Source organism: Vanacampus margaritifer, chromosome 1, assembly GCF_051991255.1.
Source record: "Vanacampus margaritifer isolate UIUO_Vmar chromosome 1, RoL_Vmar_1.0, whole genome shotgun sequence".
In the NCBI taxonomy this organism is placed as follows: domain Eukaryota; kingdom Metazoa; phylum Chordata; class Actinopteri; order Syngnathiformes; family Syngnathidae; genus Vanacampus; species Vanacampus margaritifer.
Genome location: NC_135432.1, coordinates 12,534,862 through 12,549,005, shown reverse-complemented (window position 1 = coordinate 12,549,005; position 14,144 = coordinate 12,534,862). Strand labels below are relative to the sequence as shown.

The following is a 14,144-nucleotide window of genomic DNA, read 5'->3' as shown; positions in this document are numbered from 1 at the left end:
TAAATTCATTTTTTAGCTTCTTCTAGCTTTGTCTCCCTGCTACCCTTTGCTTGGGTCCACATCGGCACCACCAACATATCACCGTCATAATAACAATAAGTCATATTTGTCATGTGCTTTATGACTTGATATGTGAGCAGCATTTTCCGCCAAACGAAATCCCACGTGCAATACGGTGTGATAAAGCCATTGACTGGTGAGCAATTCCTGGGTGATCAATATCGGTCAGCGTGTGACATTTAGCGAGATGATTGTTGCGATTGCAAGTTCATTCATTAAACCGACTTCCTCAGAAGGAAAAGTGAAAAAGAAAAGTAGCTCGGCGGCGTGCGAACTGAGACATTTTCATGGCCAACTTTCCTTTAACTGTCACTGATCAGCCCAAAGTGGCAACCATTGAAAAAGTCATTGATCTCGATCACGCGGCGCCATAATATGACAGTAACCGCTGTATAAGATGGAGGAAGTCAAATTTCCCAGATTGATGAGTCGCATCAGTTGAGTTATCATCCATCTACCTGAGCGACACCTTCGGCTTTGTTCCGCATGATGGAGCAGACAAATAAATAAAAGCCATAAAGGTGACAACGAGAATTGATACGTAACAAGGAGTACCCGTTAAGGCGGGTGGCCGGGGCTAACGACGCTTGCCTGTGGGGCAAAGAAGGTTATCAGGTCATAAAAGGGACAAATTGTTCTTTCGTCTTGTCCAAATTGTGTGTTAAGTTTCTACTTCCTTCTTCTCGTTTTGAATATGGAAACTGTTGTTTTTAGGGAAAGGTGTGGATGTATTTTTACATCTCCCAAGATGATAGCTATATTTTATTAGCTCGTCATCATTATAACAATTGGATAAGTATCTGTATCACAAAGCTGACAGGTGGACCTTTTTGCGTTTTTGAGCTCTTCAACTCTGATGATGACTTTCAAAAACTAGAACAGAACATTCAGACATATTTGAAATGAGTACAAAACCGCCATCTCTTCAGCCTGGAAACCTCCATTCCTACGTAATGAACGATATCTATTTATATGCACTATTAGTGGAGTGTAAGTTGTTATCTCCGCCACACACCCGTAGGTGATTTCTTACTTGTTGCACTCTGGTGAAGGCTTCATGGTCCAAATAGATCACTTGAATGGTAAACTGAGGCTGCAGTGCTGAGAGATCTTTTACGAGTACTTGATGGCTACACTGAATAGCGATGGTGTTGTAAAAATGCTCAAATGAAACGAGCAACCAGATGAAGAGCAAGAATCATCATATAATAGGGGAGAGATGGAGTGGCTTGTATGATGCTAAAAGAATCCAAATGCTTGCTTGGAGCAAAACATTTGGAGTTGAGAGTTGTTATTGTAGAATTATTTCCTTTTCATCATTTGCTAATGAAAACCACAGGAATGTAAGCATCACTTTTTGAAGCTGGTGACATGACAAGTGTCTTTGTCACTTTCTGATATCTCAATACAGACTATCGTTTTGTTCAACAGTTGTATTTTACAGGAGAAGAATTCTATTCAAGGATCAATGAAAGCTATTACAACAGTTTTTGATTCTAAATGTACTCCTTATATGAGTTTACCTTAATTCCAAAAGTAAATAAATATCTGTAGATTGTTACAAGCTTTGTAGATTATACTAGAAGCAGAAGTACAGAAGTAGAAAAATGTGATTACTTGCGATTAATTAGTTAAAAAATGTTTATCACTTGACAGCACCAAAAATAATATAAATAATTAGTCATATAAATATGAATTATTGAAATGAAATGAATAACCTTGAATATATTATTTACTATGTACACCATCAGGAATTTCCCAAAAATATTTTAAAAAATGATGCTTTCCGCACCACCACCTTACCTAGAGCTTAGTCTCGCACCCAAAATCTGCGTTCACTTTTCATTTACCATTTAAGCAGTGAATCATGAACCAATTTGAATGGGTTGCTAATTGTACTTTTTCTGAAAAGCATGCCATCATCCAAAAATGGATCCATTTTGATCATAATGGTAAATGGAATGCTCAGGTCCGTCAGCCCGTCACTGTCAGATGCTGAAGTGGGTTTTCGACCATCACTTGGAATCGTCACTAATCAGGTCAGTACCGACGGACCGATCAGTCTGTCACTGACGGACTCCAGTTTCACCGACGATTGTATGCAGGCATTATCTTAGTGCTCAGTTTGTGTATTTTATGTCAGGCATGTTGTTGGACACCTAAGGGCTCCTACGAGACGATATATTGAGTCGGTTTGGCCGTTTGCAACAGTATTCATGCCATTTATGATTGTGTGAAATTCCCAAAGGCCAGTCCGCCGCCCCGGGATCCAAGTGAGTCAGTGGACCACGTATTAACCCCCCCCCCCAAAAAAAAAAAAACATGAAAAAAAATTAACAAATTAAATCAGGAAAACTAAAATGGTGAAAATCGTTTATTGCTATATCTCCACAGATGAGAAGTCAAAATTCTGAGTCTTTATTCATTTTCAGCAATTCTCTTCAAACGTTAAAAAACAAGTCTCTAAATTGATTTTACAGGGTCTTTGAAATAAAGGAACATTTTCATGTTGCCCTTTTATGGGGAGGTCTGCCTTGTTGCAAACACTGCTGTGTTTGGCCGCCCTGTACTGTTTGTGTATAGCAGGAGAATGTGATGAGGAAGCGGAGGTAAAGCTGGAGCAGCGGCGGCATCATAAATCACCAGACACATACAAGAATCTCAGGAATCCAACACTGTCTTCCTCTTCCTCGCACTACCCCCACCCTTATTTTTCTGTCTCTTTTGCAAGCAGACATATTTGTAAGGGGGAACTTCTCCTTAATCTTTCCCTCTTTCCCTTGAACGCTTTTCCTCTTAAATAATCCGGCTATCACCGCCGCGGCGAATACTCACGTGGTGCCGACCCAGTCTCATGTTATGCATAATTTCCACTGCTCTATAAGTCCTCCGACACTCTCGCAGACCTGCTGCTGTTGGTGTCAAATATCTGCGGAATGACAGCCGATCCAGCCACTGATCAGGTAATGAATTAGGAGAGGGAAGTCATCCCAGCCAGGATCGCTGGGGGGATCGGCTTCCTCATTACCGCCCTCGTTTCGGAGCTGTCAGTATTCCTCCGTGGCAGCTCATTCACCGTAAGGCCACACACATAAAACTGTCAGCAACTAAAAGAAAGAAAAAAAGGTGTAGTTTTGTTTATTATATTGATGCTAGTGTTAGCAATTTGAAAGTGAGATTTCCCTCGGTTGTTAAAGCACTGTATAAGGAGAAACGTACTGGGATACAGCAGGGTTGGACTAGAGCCCCCCCCCTCTGAATTAAAGAAGTTGTTATGTTTATGTTTAGTCTTTATTATGTACAGCATTTTGTTATAAATAATATTTTATTCCACTTAACCAGGAGGTATATGTGCAGCTTTTGTTGTTTGTGCTTTCGCCTCCAGGGGGTGGTGTGGTGCATGCATGCAAACAGCACATGCAGATTTGATGGAAAGACTCAAAGAAGAAAGTCATGGCAATATCATTCATTTTCTAGCAGAGTAGAGAGATATGCCTATGAGTGCGGTTATATCCTCGTTTTATATATGTTGCAGCACCATTTGTGTTTGAAAATGTGTTCTTTATATTTAATGCACTGCAACTTCGATGCTATTTATTCCGTCTATGGCCTTTTGAATTAAGTATTAGCATTAAGCTAGTGGTGACAAAGCTATGTGTTTGTGTTTGGTTAAATATATGTGTGTAATTCTTTTTACCGTTTGTTTACTTTTACAGTGAACTTTAACTGGGGAGCCAATATGGAATGATGGTAGAAAGTAAAAGACGGACCACAGTTTGGACACCACTGAACTGGACCACAAATTGTGAGTCATGCGTTCACAAATACCATGGGAATGGTAAAAAATTCCAACACACTATGAAATCTTGCTGAAAGTCTTCCCAGAAAAGTGGAAGTCATGTATAGTGCTTTGCTGTCTATATGACACTTATAAGGTCAGTCGGTGTATTATAATGTGCGTCGTGTCCAAGGCTGTCTTGGCTGCAGACAGTTCTGACCTTGCCTCTGTTGTTACTTTTGCACTCGTGGTGATAGCCAAGCAGATGTTACGATTTCGAACCTCCAATATGGATGCTGTCATAGTTGTGAGTAATAAACTGTATACTAAAGTCTGATGACTACAACCTGCTAAAATAAAAAAATAAATATAAATTATATATTATTATTATAATTAATATATAATATATATATATATATATAATATAATATATAATAATTATATTATATATAATTATAATTATATAAATAAAAATTTAAATCTCACAAATTAAAGCAATTTCCACGGTGATGTCCCTATGCATTTGATTAAATTGTGTGTGGAATTAGCATGCCACTAAAAAAAATATATTTTAAAATCATCATCACAAAATAAATCAAACGACTCTCAACATTCAACAGCTTTGCAAACTGAAACTTGTTGAGACTGAGAAACTGTGACCCACTTTTGTCAAAGCTTCCTAAATATTGAGAGAAAGTGTTTTCCAAAAAAATCCCTCTGGATGCTGGTAATAAAATCCCCATTGTTTCAGTAGGAAAACAAGGTGTCATTAGTGGCTGACCCTCTCTGGTTGTGTTGTGGCGTCGGAGCCGCAAAGCTAACATGCCCCCCCCCCCCCCCCGCCCTCTCCAGAGGGAGGCCAGCCCTGACTTGCAGCACCTCAATTTGGCTTTTGTAAAGGCAAAGCTCGGGAAGGAGGAGGCGAGGCATCCTGTCATGGTGCCCAGTGGGTTTAGAACTCGTGGTTGGAGTGTTCCAAAGGCTCCATGATTAATGGTGGGGGACTCAGAGGGGGCAGCCAGCGAGACACTTTCAGTGGAAAGACTGTGCAACCTGAATGCACAATTGGGAGGAGTTTTGCCAAAAGCAGGCTTTCGTCTGACTTTTCCTCGACAATGCATCCTCGGAATTGTTCCTTGTGAAATAACCATTGAAGCAAAAGTCATTCTTAAGAATGGATTTTATTTATTCAGCATGGACAGTAGGTGAGAATCAGTTGAGAACTGTATCAAAGGATTGTTTCATTTGAAAAAATAATTTACAACATTCAATATGAGCACTATCCTGCTCGTTCCACATTCAATCCGCTTATTTACAGCACATAATGCAAAAAAAAAAAAAAAGCCTAAAACATGCAACAATACTCTTAACATCCACAAAAACACAGCACAACTTTTTTTTTTCATGCTGTATTCATCGCCTTCAGAATTGCAGTAATTCAGCGTTAAATATGATTGCTTCATGTACAGTAGTTTCATTTTAACGTGTCACAGATGTGTGCTCTGGGATTTAAGATGAGGGATGCTAATGAGTGTAGTAAATGTATCATTGAGATTAAGATGGCCGCTAATGGGCCCCAGGGCCACTTTGGAACGTGATGATGTTGATCTGGACCTGTATGGGAGGGCCGCGGCAACATGTGGCATGGAAGTACAGTGGTGCCTTCAGATACACAAGTGACATTACTTTTGAGTTTTAGGAGACGCAAAGCATCACTCAACCATTTTTTATGTAATTGTTTATTTTGCTTTGACTCGTGAGCACAAACTTGAGATGGGAACTCACGTTTCAATTTGCAACATTTTGGCAAAAAAGTAAACAATTCTGGAGGTTGTTTGTTGACACTTGCAGTTGACGATTACTGTTAAACTAAAGAATAAAACTTGGAGAGTTACACAGTGAATATTTAAATCAGAGATGCTAATGCTAACACATACAGTCGACCCTTGCCATTTACAGGTGATGTGGGCCCACAAATAGTGAGAATCTGTGTATGTTGAAAGGAATAAGGAACATTTTTCAATAAGTTATGTGCAAATAAACATTCAATACAAGTGTTCCATGAAAAATGGAAAAAAAATAGGGAAACAAATCACAGAATTATTTTTTTTTTAAAAACAAAGAAAAAATTTAAATAAATTAAAACCTTATATGAGTTTTCTGATCTCTTCTGCACAAAAACTCTCAATGTTACATGTATTATTATAATGTATGTGCAAATAAAATGAAAGGAAAAATACACACTATCCTATATTCTTTATCTCTGCAGGGAGCCGAGATGAGCTGAGACATCTATACTGTACAGATTTACAGTATCCGGTACAAAACTGTTTAATTTTTTATATTCTATTTAAATATTGTATTAAAAATATGTTTACAAGAAATACAGTACATTATCATTATCAAACATCATATTTTATGTGAGAAGGTTTTAACAAATGAATGTCATTTTCATTCATTTCAATGGGGAAATATGCATTACAAGCGTGGTAACGGATCACATTAAACTTGTATCTCAAGGCACCACTGTACAGTATAAAGTCGAGCGGACATGCATATGACAGCTTGAACCGAGCGGCGACGCGGGGAAATAATCCATGAACTGTGCGGATGAGCCAAATGGACACGGCCCGAGGAGATACGAAGACAACTGGGCTGCACTCGACTCGACTTGTCCCTCCTCCTGCAGTTCTGGAACCTGTTCTTCACTTGGTGACCCGTGAGTAGCAAGCCCGTAGCAGACCCACCGAGAAAGCGACAAATTCCTTCTCCAGCTCACGAAGGTCGCTCTCCACTCCCTCGGAAGACGAACCCGTATCCCATCCCTGTCTTGAAAACACGCAGGAGACAAACATGTAACAAGTCCATCACCAAAGACCGCCCCCCAGCTAATGTCGACCCTGTAAGACAAGTGCAGAACCCTCATCTCATCCCGGGTCTTCAGTCACACTTGAGACGCACAGCGAGTCAGTCTGTCGACTGTGTCATGTGCTCGGGGAAGGTTGCCTCCTGAAGCAACAGTCTGGGGGAAACATCTGACGCCGTTACGGCTGCCTGACAGGCCACATTCATCACGGCGACACGCACGGGCACACCTGCCACAGCCCCATCTCACTCACTTAAACGCTACCTTGGGACATCCACTGAAAATAACCACCATTAGAGATTCCATTGGACCTGTATATTGATAGTGATATCGCAAACGGGGGTTAATAGCTACTTAATAAGGCCTGAGTGACAAAGACGTGCACATCTTAGAAAATCGGAGGTAACAACATCTTGTTGTGGTTCTTTGGCATTTAACATCTGCTAATTTGTCTCTAGCATTCGATGCAAGCTATGCAGCATCTGATAATCGCTTTTTAGCATCCAAACTATTTCTTTAGCAACAGTGCACTCTAAAAACAGTTGGGTCAAATTGGGTCAAAAAGGGACTGACCCAACTTTTTGGGTAATGTATTTAATCCCAAAATTTAAATAACCCAATATTTTAGTTTACTGAACAAAACAACAACAAAAAATTGCAGTTATTTATTAAACCCCTAAAAAAAAAAAAAAATAACCCAACTTTTTGGGTTATTGAACACAAAAATAACCAAACTTTTTGGTTTATTTTACCTAAATAATGAAATAACCCCACTTTTAAGGTTGTCCATTTAACCCAAAAAATGTTGTCAAATGATTAAATCACAAAACAACACAATTTTTTTGTGTTGGAAAAAAGGGGGAGGGTTCAAGTCATCTGTTTTTTGTGTGCAAAACAACCAATTTTTTTTTGTGCGCTTTATTCATTCGACCCAACTTTTTGCGTTAAATGAATAACCGAAAAAGTTATCGTCCATTTTTTACCTAACTGTTTTTTGAGTGTGTCAAACAAGACCGGAAGGTCCAGTCTGGCCAATACAAGATCATTTTTTAGCTCGGAAGTAGATAGGACATTGTCATCACATATACTAAATATCCAGTTCTTGCCAGAAATTCCTGCAACTCAAGACAACCTGCGTGATCAATTTTCTTCTTGTCTTTTCATCAATTTTGGACTACAAAAAATGTCAGGAAAAGCCTACTAGAACATCTGAACTTTATTTGGGGTTAATCAGAAGCACTTAAATGGTGCTGTGTGCTGACTCCTATTTAACATAAATTTGAATGTGATTTGTTCATTCATAAGAGTGTGCACACTTGTGCAACCACATTATATCAGTTGTTTATTTTTACTCACAGTATTTCGCTGTGTTGCTTGAAAAGGGCATTTCCTGGTCTTGAGTTTCATCTCAGCCTGCAGAGTCCAGCGAGCATCCCATTACCTCATCCAGGTTCAAGCTGTAAGTGACAAAATAAGAGAAGGTCATCTTCTTTACGTCTTTTCATGGAGGGGCGACTCTTGGCTGGTCTCCCAAAGTATAGTGCCCTGCAGCCGCAGAAGTGGGGGGAGCACAATGGGGGGGGGGGGGTATGCTGTCCATGGAGGTCACAGCTCATCAAATAGGCTAAATAAAAAACGCTACCATTGGGAGTGGTTGGGGGCCGGGGGTAATATTTGTGTGACCAAAAAACGTATCAAGTGGCATTTGGAATGTGGAAATTGTGAGCAATATTTACCAGGAGGCATTGCCGGTCACGTGCTTGTGAGTCGTCCAATGGCTGAGCTGTGGAGGGCCAAAGTCATCTGCTATCAACTTGACGCTTCTAGGCTACTTTTTCCACAACATCGTCACCTCAGAGTAGCAGCAGCAGTTTTCGTCTCTCTTGGCATACTATAAAAAAAGGGGGGAGGGGCGTAAATTAGGGGATGCAATGAGTGGAGAGGAAAAGGAGTGACGTCAGCGCAAAATGGCAGAGAGGCGAGACAAGCGTATTGTGCGCAGCGTTTGATTATATTCGTCATTATTTATTTAAGGGATATTGTAAGCTATTTAGGACATTTTTTCTTGTAGCTGCATGCGCAGCTTCAACTTTCTTTGCTTTGGTAGGTTGTTGTTGTTGATTTTTGTTGCTCAGCGCGTGGTCAGAATTTCAGGCTCTGACTATAGTTTCTGTATAAAGCGCCACAGTATTTAGGCTACTAAACATTTTGATATGCTTCAAATGTATATATTCTTGACATTGTGGTTCATTTTACTATAAAATGAATAAATGTGTTCTTTCAATATACCGTCTCCCTGCATTTACTTTTATTTACAATAAAAGAAACCTTAACTGAAGGCTATGTTCGTTTTGAAGACCACGTTAAAATGTTGTATTTTTTATGTTTTGTTTGTTATTGCTCAACAGTATATATATCTCTAACTTCCAATTCTTGTTTGAATTGGCTTCCCTGGGAGTGGCCAAACAAAGGCTTGACTGTCAGCGCACAAAGAGAGAATCGGCTCTAACGTTCTCTTTGCATAAATCAATTTACAGTAAAGTTAATATAGCAAGTATTCTATCCGTGTGTTCCCGTGGCGCGTGTGAATCAGATTGCTCGATTGTGCTTATTATTATGTTTAGTGAATGCCTACTCATAATCACATACAACAGTAATAATGTAGGCTATTCCAATCGAACAGTGGGGGAAAAAAAGTTGTTGTTTTTCATCTCGTGGAAAAAAACGTGAAAATGTGGTGGTCATGTGTCTCACATTGTCGTTGCTTTTGGTGTTCCACCACAATGGTGAGGACGGACGGAGGCATCTTTGCACGTGTCTCGCCAATGATGGATCGTGCACTCAGGATTGCATAATGGACAAGAGCCTCCTTCCTCTATCGTCATCTTCCGCCTCAGTTTCTCATCAACCTCCTGACTTCACCGACCTCTTCATTTTGCAGCAGAATTTCCCCAATCATTTTTCATATCAAATAATTCAATTGGAATCATATGAGGCGATATAATTTATTGTGCAGAGTTAAGTAATTGTGTTATAAAACTTTATCAAATCAGACTTTAAAATACTTTTAGTTATCATTTGGCATATAATTCACTCATATTTATTATGTAATTGGCTTAAGAACTCAGTAAAAATCCGAACTTTACAATTGGAACAAAAACTAAACTTGCATGGGGAAAAAAATAAAGCATTCCTGTCAGTTATTGTGCTTATTATCGCCGGCTTTCGGTATCAGCGATGAGAAGGAGGGACTACTGGAGGCGGAGATGAAAGTAATTAAATTGTTTCTTTCCCTTATACTGTACCTCACATGCACCCTTAAACACACGCTCTGCAATGGAGATAGAATGTATGATATACAAGCTCAGCAAGACCATAATTTAACTCCTGCGCCTGCACCACGATTCTCCGTGAACTCTGTTTGAACCGCCCGGATAGCAATAAATCATTTTTTTCTCCCGCAAGCACACACACACACACACACACACGCACACATAAAATCGCGCTGGTCGCACTGAGTGCATGTCACCCCCTTTACAACTTCTCTCTACCCCCCTTTTATCTTCACTCTCCTACTGATAACAAATGTTGTTTTTCGTTTTTTAGTTAAAGGGTTCGATAATAATTTCCTTGAAACTTGAAGTTTGCATGTCAAGTCATGAAAATGCTGCATGGATATATATTTAAATCATTCTCTGTAAAAATCATATATTTTGCGGAGATTGTGTGTGTGCCTGTTTGTGTAGGCACGCGCATGCGCAAGCAGTCTAGCCAGATAAGATGGGACCAAAAGGAGGAGGCGTTAATGGGCAGTGAGAGGATGCTGCCGGTTAAAACGCTGCATATAAATGGCGCTGTCCTGGCACACTCAGAAGATTTATGGTTCCGGTGCCCTATATTGCTGTAAACAATGCAGGGCCAAATGAAAGGAGTGGAGTTTGCACTGCACACTTTATAAGTGAGCCCAAAACACACAATACAAACGAATCTTGAGTTTTGCAGGCGAGCATGCGCACGAACGCGAGGTTTTAATTTGGAGCTGCTTTGTACAAGCATGCACTGGACGCTGTCAAATGCACGTTGCCATAAAATCTCGTGGCCCTGAGCACACGAAAAAGCTATCAGGATTTGGAAGAGGGGGGGGGGGGGGAACTATTGGCGAAATATGCTATTATGTTGTTTGACTTTAAAAATATGAAATGCAAATATACTTTGAGGGTGGAGGGGCAGAGAGCGGGGCAGCATGTGCATGCAGGTTGTGATCTTAAAAAAAATAAAATCATTAGGTATAGGCATATTAAGGGTAAGTTAGGGGCATCCAAACTACAGCCCGGGGGCTATTTGCAGCCTGCTGTCCATTTTCTAGCGGTCCGCATCATATAGGCCTATATAAAAAAAAAAAAAAAAAAATTTTTTGACACAACCTGCAACCCTAATGGACGAGGGTGTTGAAAAGTGGGAGGGTGTACACACCTGACAACTAATAACTAATTGAATTTAAAGAGATTAGATATGCAAAGAAACTTTAGTATTTGCAACTAGCATTTCTCTTTATGATGCCTCATTTACAAATAAAGATATTTCAATTTCAAAAGCACAAATGTTTCCCTCCAACTTCCGCTGCCAAGGTCCACCTTGTGACCATATCACTTTAATGATTACGATCCTCATGTAAACACTGCTTTACAAATTTTCATCTTATTACCGATTACTCTTGGTTCTGAATGTGGGGATCTGCTGAGGGCAGGGGTGAATCTATTATCATGTGATAAAGGGCTGTGGCCCACTCCAAATTCATGAAAAATCACAAACTGTTTATTTTGTTATCTATAACAGGTGTCGAAAAAATCTAACAAAATTAAAACAAATTCAGCTAAAATAACTATAGTATAATTGTTTGATTTAGTATTTTGAACACCTGAATGCAGGCAAAGTTACTCTCCAGGTGATACAGTGTAGTTCCACACTATTGCAGATTACAATGACAAAATAAATAAATAATAATGATCATATTAAATTGGCGTCAATCAAGTAAAGACTTTTTTTTTTAATTTATTTTCTTATGCATTGGAAGGAATACCTAATGTTGGAGAAAGCAAAAATTCTTATCAAAAAGAGACAAAGTAACATGTGTAACGTTCAGATTGAGATCATACTGCGTGATGCAGCAATTTCCAATAAAGAACTCTAAAATCTGTATTTTATGCATGTATGTATAGGCTGACGTTGCATTTTTCAATTACACTGCACATTATTGTGGGTGTGGTTTGCAGTATCACAGTGAGAGCTGTTTAGAATATTTTGGTTATCTATTTTAGCTATGTCAAAATAATATAAATAATTCTAAGTGCGTTAAACTAAAATCTGCGCCAAAAAATGTACACCTGACAATGCCAATTAAAATTGCATTAATACATTTGTAAATGCGATTTCTGACACATCCATATGAATCAAGATTATTATTATTATTATTATTATTATTATTATTATTATTATTATTATTATTATTATTATTATTATTATTGATACAGTTTTTTTATTATTAATAATATGGTTGTTATTTTTATGGGACTCATTAAACCGAGCATCCATAAAGATGCCGCCACACACAGTGACATTCATTCAAGTCTTGTACATGTACTTCCTCGTTTTGCTGACTTGTGCGACGCTGCGTTCAAGTACATCTGGGATATCTGAGAGTCGTGCCAAATTGCTTGCAAATCAATTGGCTGCTGGCGTTTTTCTTTTTTTTTTTTTATGTGTGTGTTTTATGTAAATGAATTGAGCCCAAAATGGACGCGGTGCATCTGCTGGCCGGCAAGGGAGATTTACGCATTTGTGACACACCCAGTGGTGGCGGTCAATGCACACACAAGTCAGCAGCGTGACCCTTGTTTCAACTCGCAGCCTTTATGCAGCTGCCACGACTGCATACAATAACAATGATGCACCTTTCATCACCGAGCAAAGCGGCTGCACAAGGCACTCACCTGAGAGCACGACGTTTGTTTTGTGCGCGAATAAAAACGTCAGCCATTCAACTATATATAGATTTTTTTTTTTTATCCTCTCTCCCATTCAAACATTTCGATAGCCGTTAGTGTAAATATTTTCATGCATCTTCCAAGATAGAGTCGCGAGGCTCGGGGCGAGCATAAATCAGTGCGAGTGTGCCAGGTTGCAATTGGAGCTGGAAATCTCGAGTGATTCAGAAGTCAAAAGAAGACACACAGGCATTAAAAAAAAAAAAAAAACTCTGGAGCTGAGTAAGAGTTCGGGAATTTAAAATAGTGAAGTTGACACGAGCCGCACACGTCCATAGTTGACTGCCTGCTTCACTGACTCTGAGAAGAGACATTAAGCATTTAACGGAAATTATATGAAGGTGATCTTCTGACAGTTAAGATACAAGATAAAGATACTATATGAAATTAGAGGTTCACTCAAATATTTCAAAAACATTCCAGAGCTAGTATTGTGCAAAGTCACATCCTGGTAAACATTACTCTTTTTAATTCCATAAATAAGTAAAACCACAAAAAAATATACATTCCCCTATTATCAGAAAAACAAATTAGGAATGTAGCCTATAAAATGTCCCAATTGAATATTTTTTCTTGAGTAACATGTTGATCTTGTTTTATAAGTTTACATTTTGCAATATTGGGTTATTTCTTTTTTTTTCTTTTCTTTTCTTTTTTTTCTGGGGGTGGAGATATGACTGATGACTGTACATGAGTAACCATCACACTATTTTCTTTATTGCTATAGTGATCGAGCTATTCTGGTTATATTTAAATTATTACTATCTTGCTGATTTTCCATCCAACAATTTTCCAGGCTAAAAAAAACAACAACTTTTGAGTACAACTGTTAGGACAAAAAAAATAATTACCTAATCTTTTATTTTATTTTATTTTTTTACATTCTAATGATGTCCGTATGAAACAATTTGGCCCAAATTATGCTTCATATTTGGAAAGCACCAGGCTTGCATTGCAAGAACTTCCGGAAGTTGCTGTCCAAACGTAAACCAAATCTGGATGGATCGGGCTCACCTTTGAAATTCTCAAGTAACACATGGGCCACATCACATGACATAGGCCTCCCATTGTAGCCCCCTCCCCCATCAGTTTTATGACGATGCAAGATAACATCCCTGCATGGCTATTTTTATTTATTTATTTTTCAACAAATTATTAAAAAAAAAATTGGGGGAGACGTGCTTTTGAAATGCACTTGCAGGGAAGGTCACCTCATCATCATGATGCACATTTTAGAGTCGTAACCACGGGTGCAAAGACCCTGACGAAAGAAAGCCGAGGCCAAGGGGACCAGAACCCGAGTGGGTCACATGGGCGGGAGGGGTTGTCGACCATCCAGCTTGAAATTAGCCTAATGGGACAGAAAATGTGTCCTCGGTGTGAACTCGGCCTTCTC

The 14,144-nt window shown here is 39.1% G+C and overlaps 1 long non-coding RNA gene across 1 annotated transcript in view; it reads left to right on the top strand.

The window, feature by feature from the left end:
* The window catches only part of LOC144034753 (uncharacterized), a 44,804-nt gene extending 40,632 nt beyond the window's left edge, over window positions 1–4,172 (top strand). The window contains exon 3 of the long non-coding RNA XR_013288280.1: window positions 3,777–4,172. This is a non-coding gene — a long non-coding RNA (uncharacterized LOC144034753). The remainder of the gene's footprint in view (window positions 1–3,776) is intronic.
* The last annotated feature ends 9,972 nt before the right edge of the window (window positions 4,173–14,144 follow it).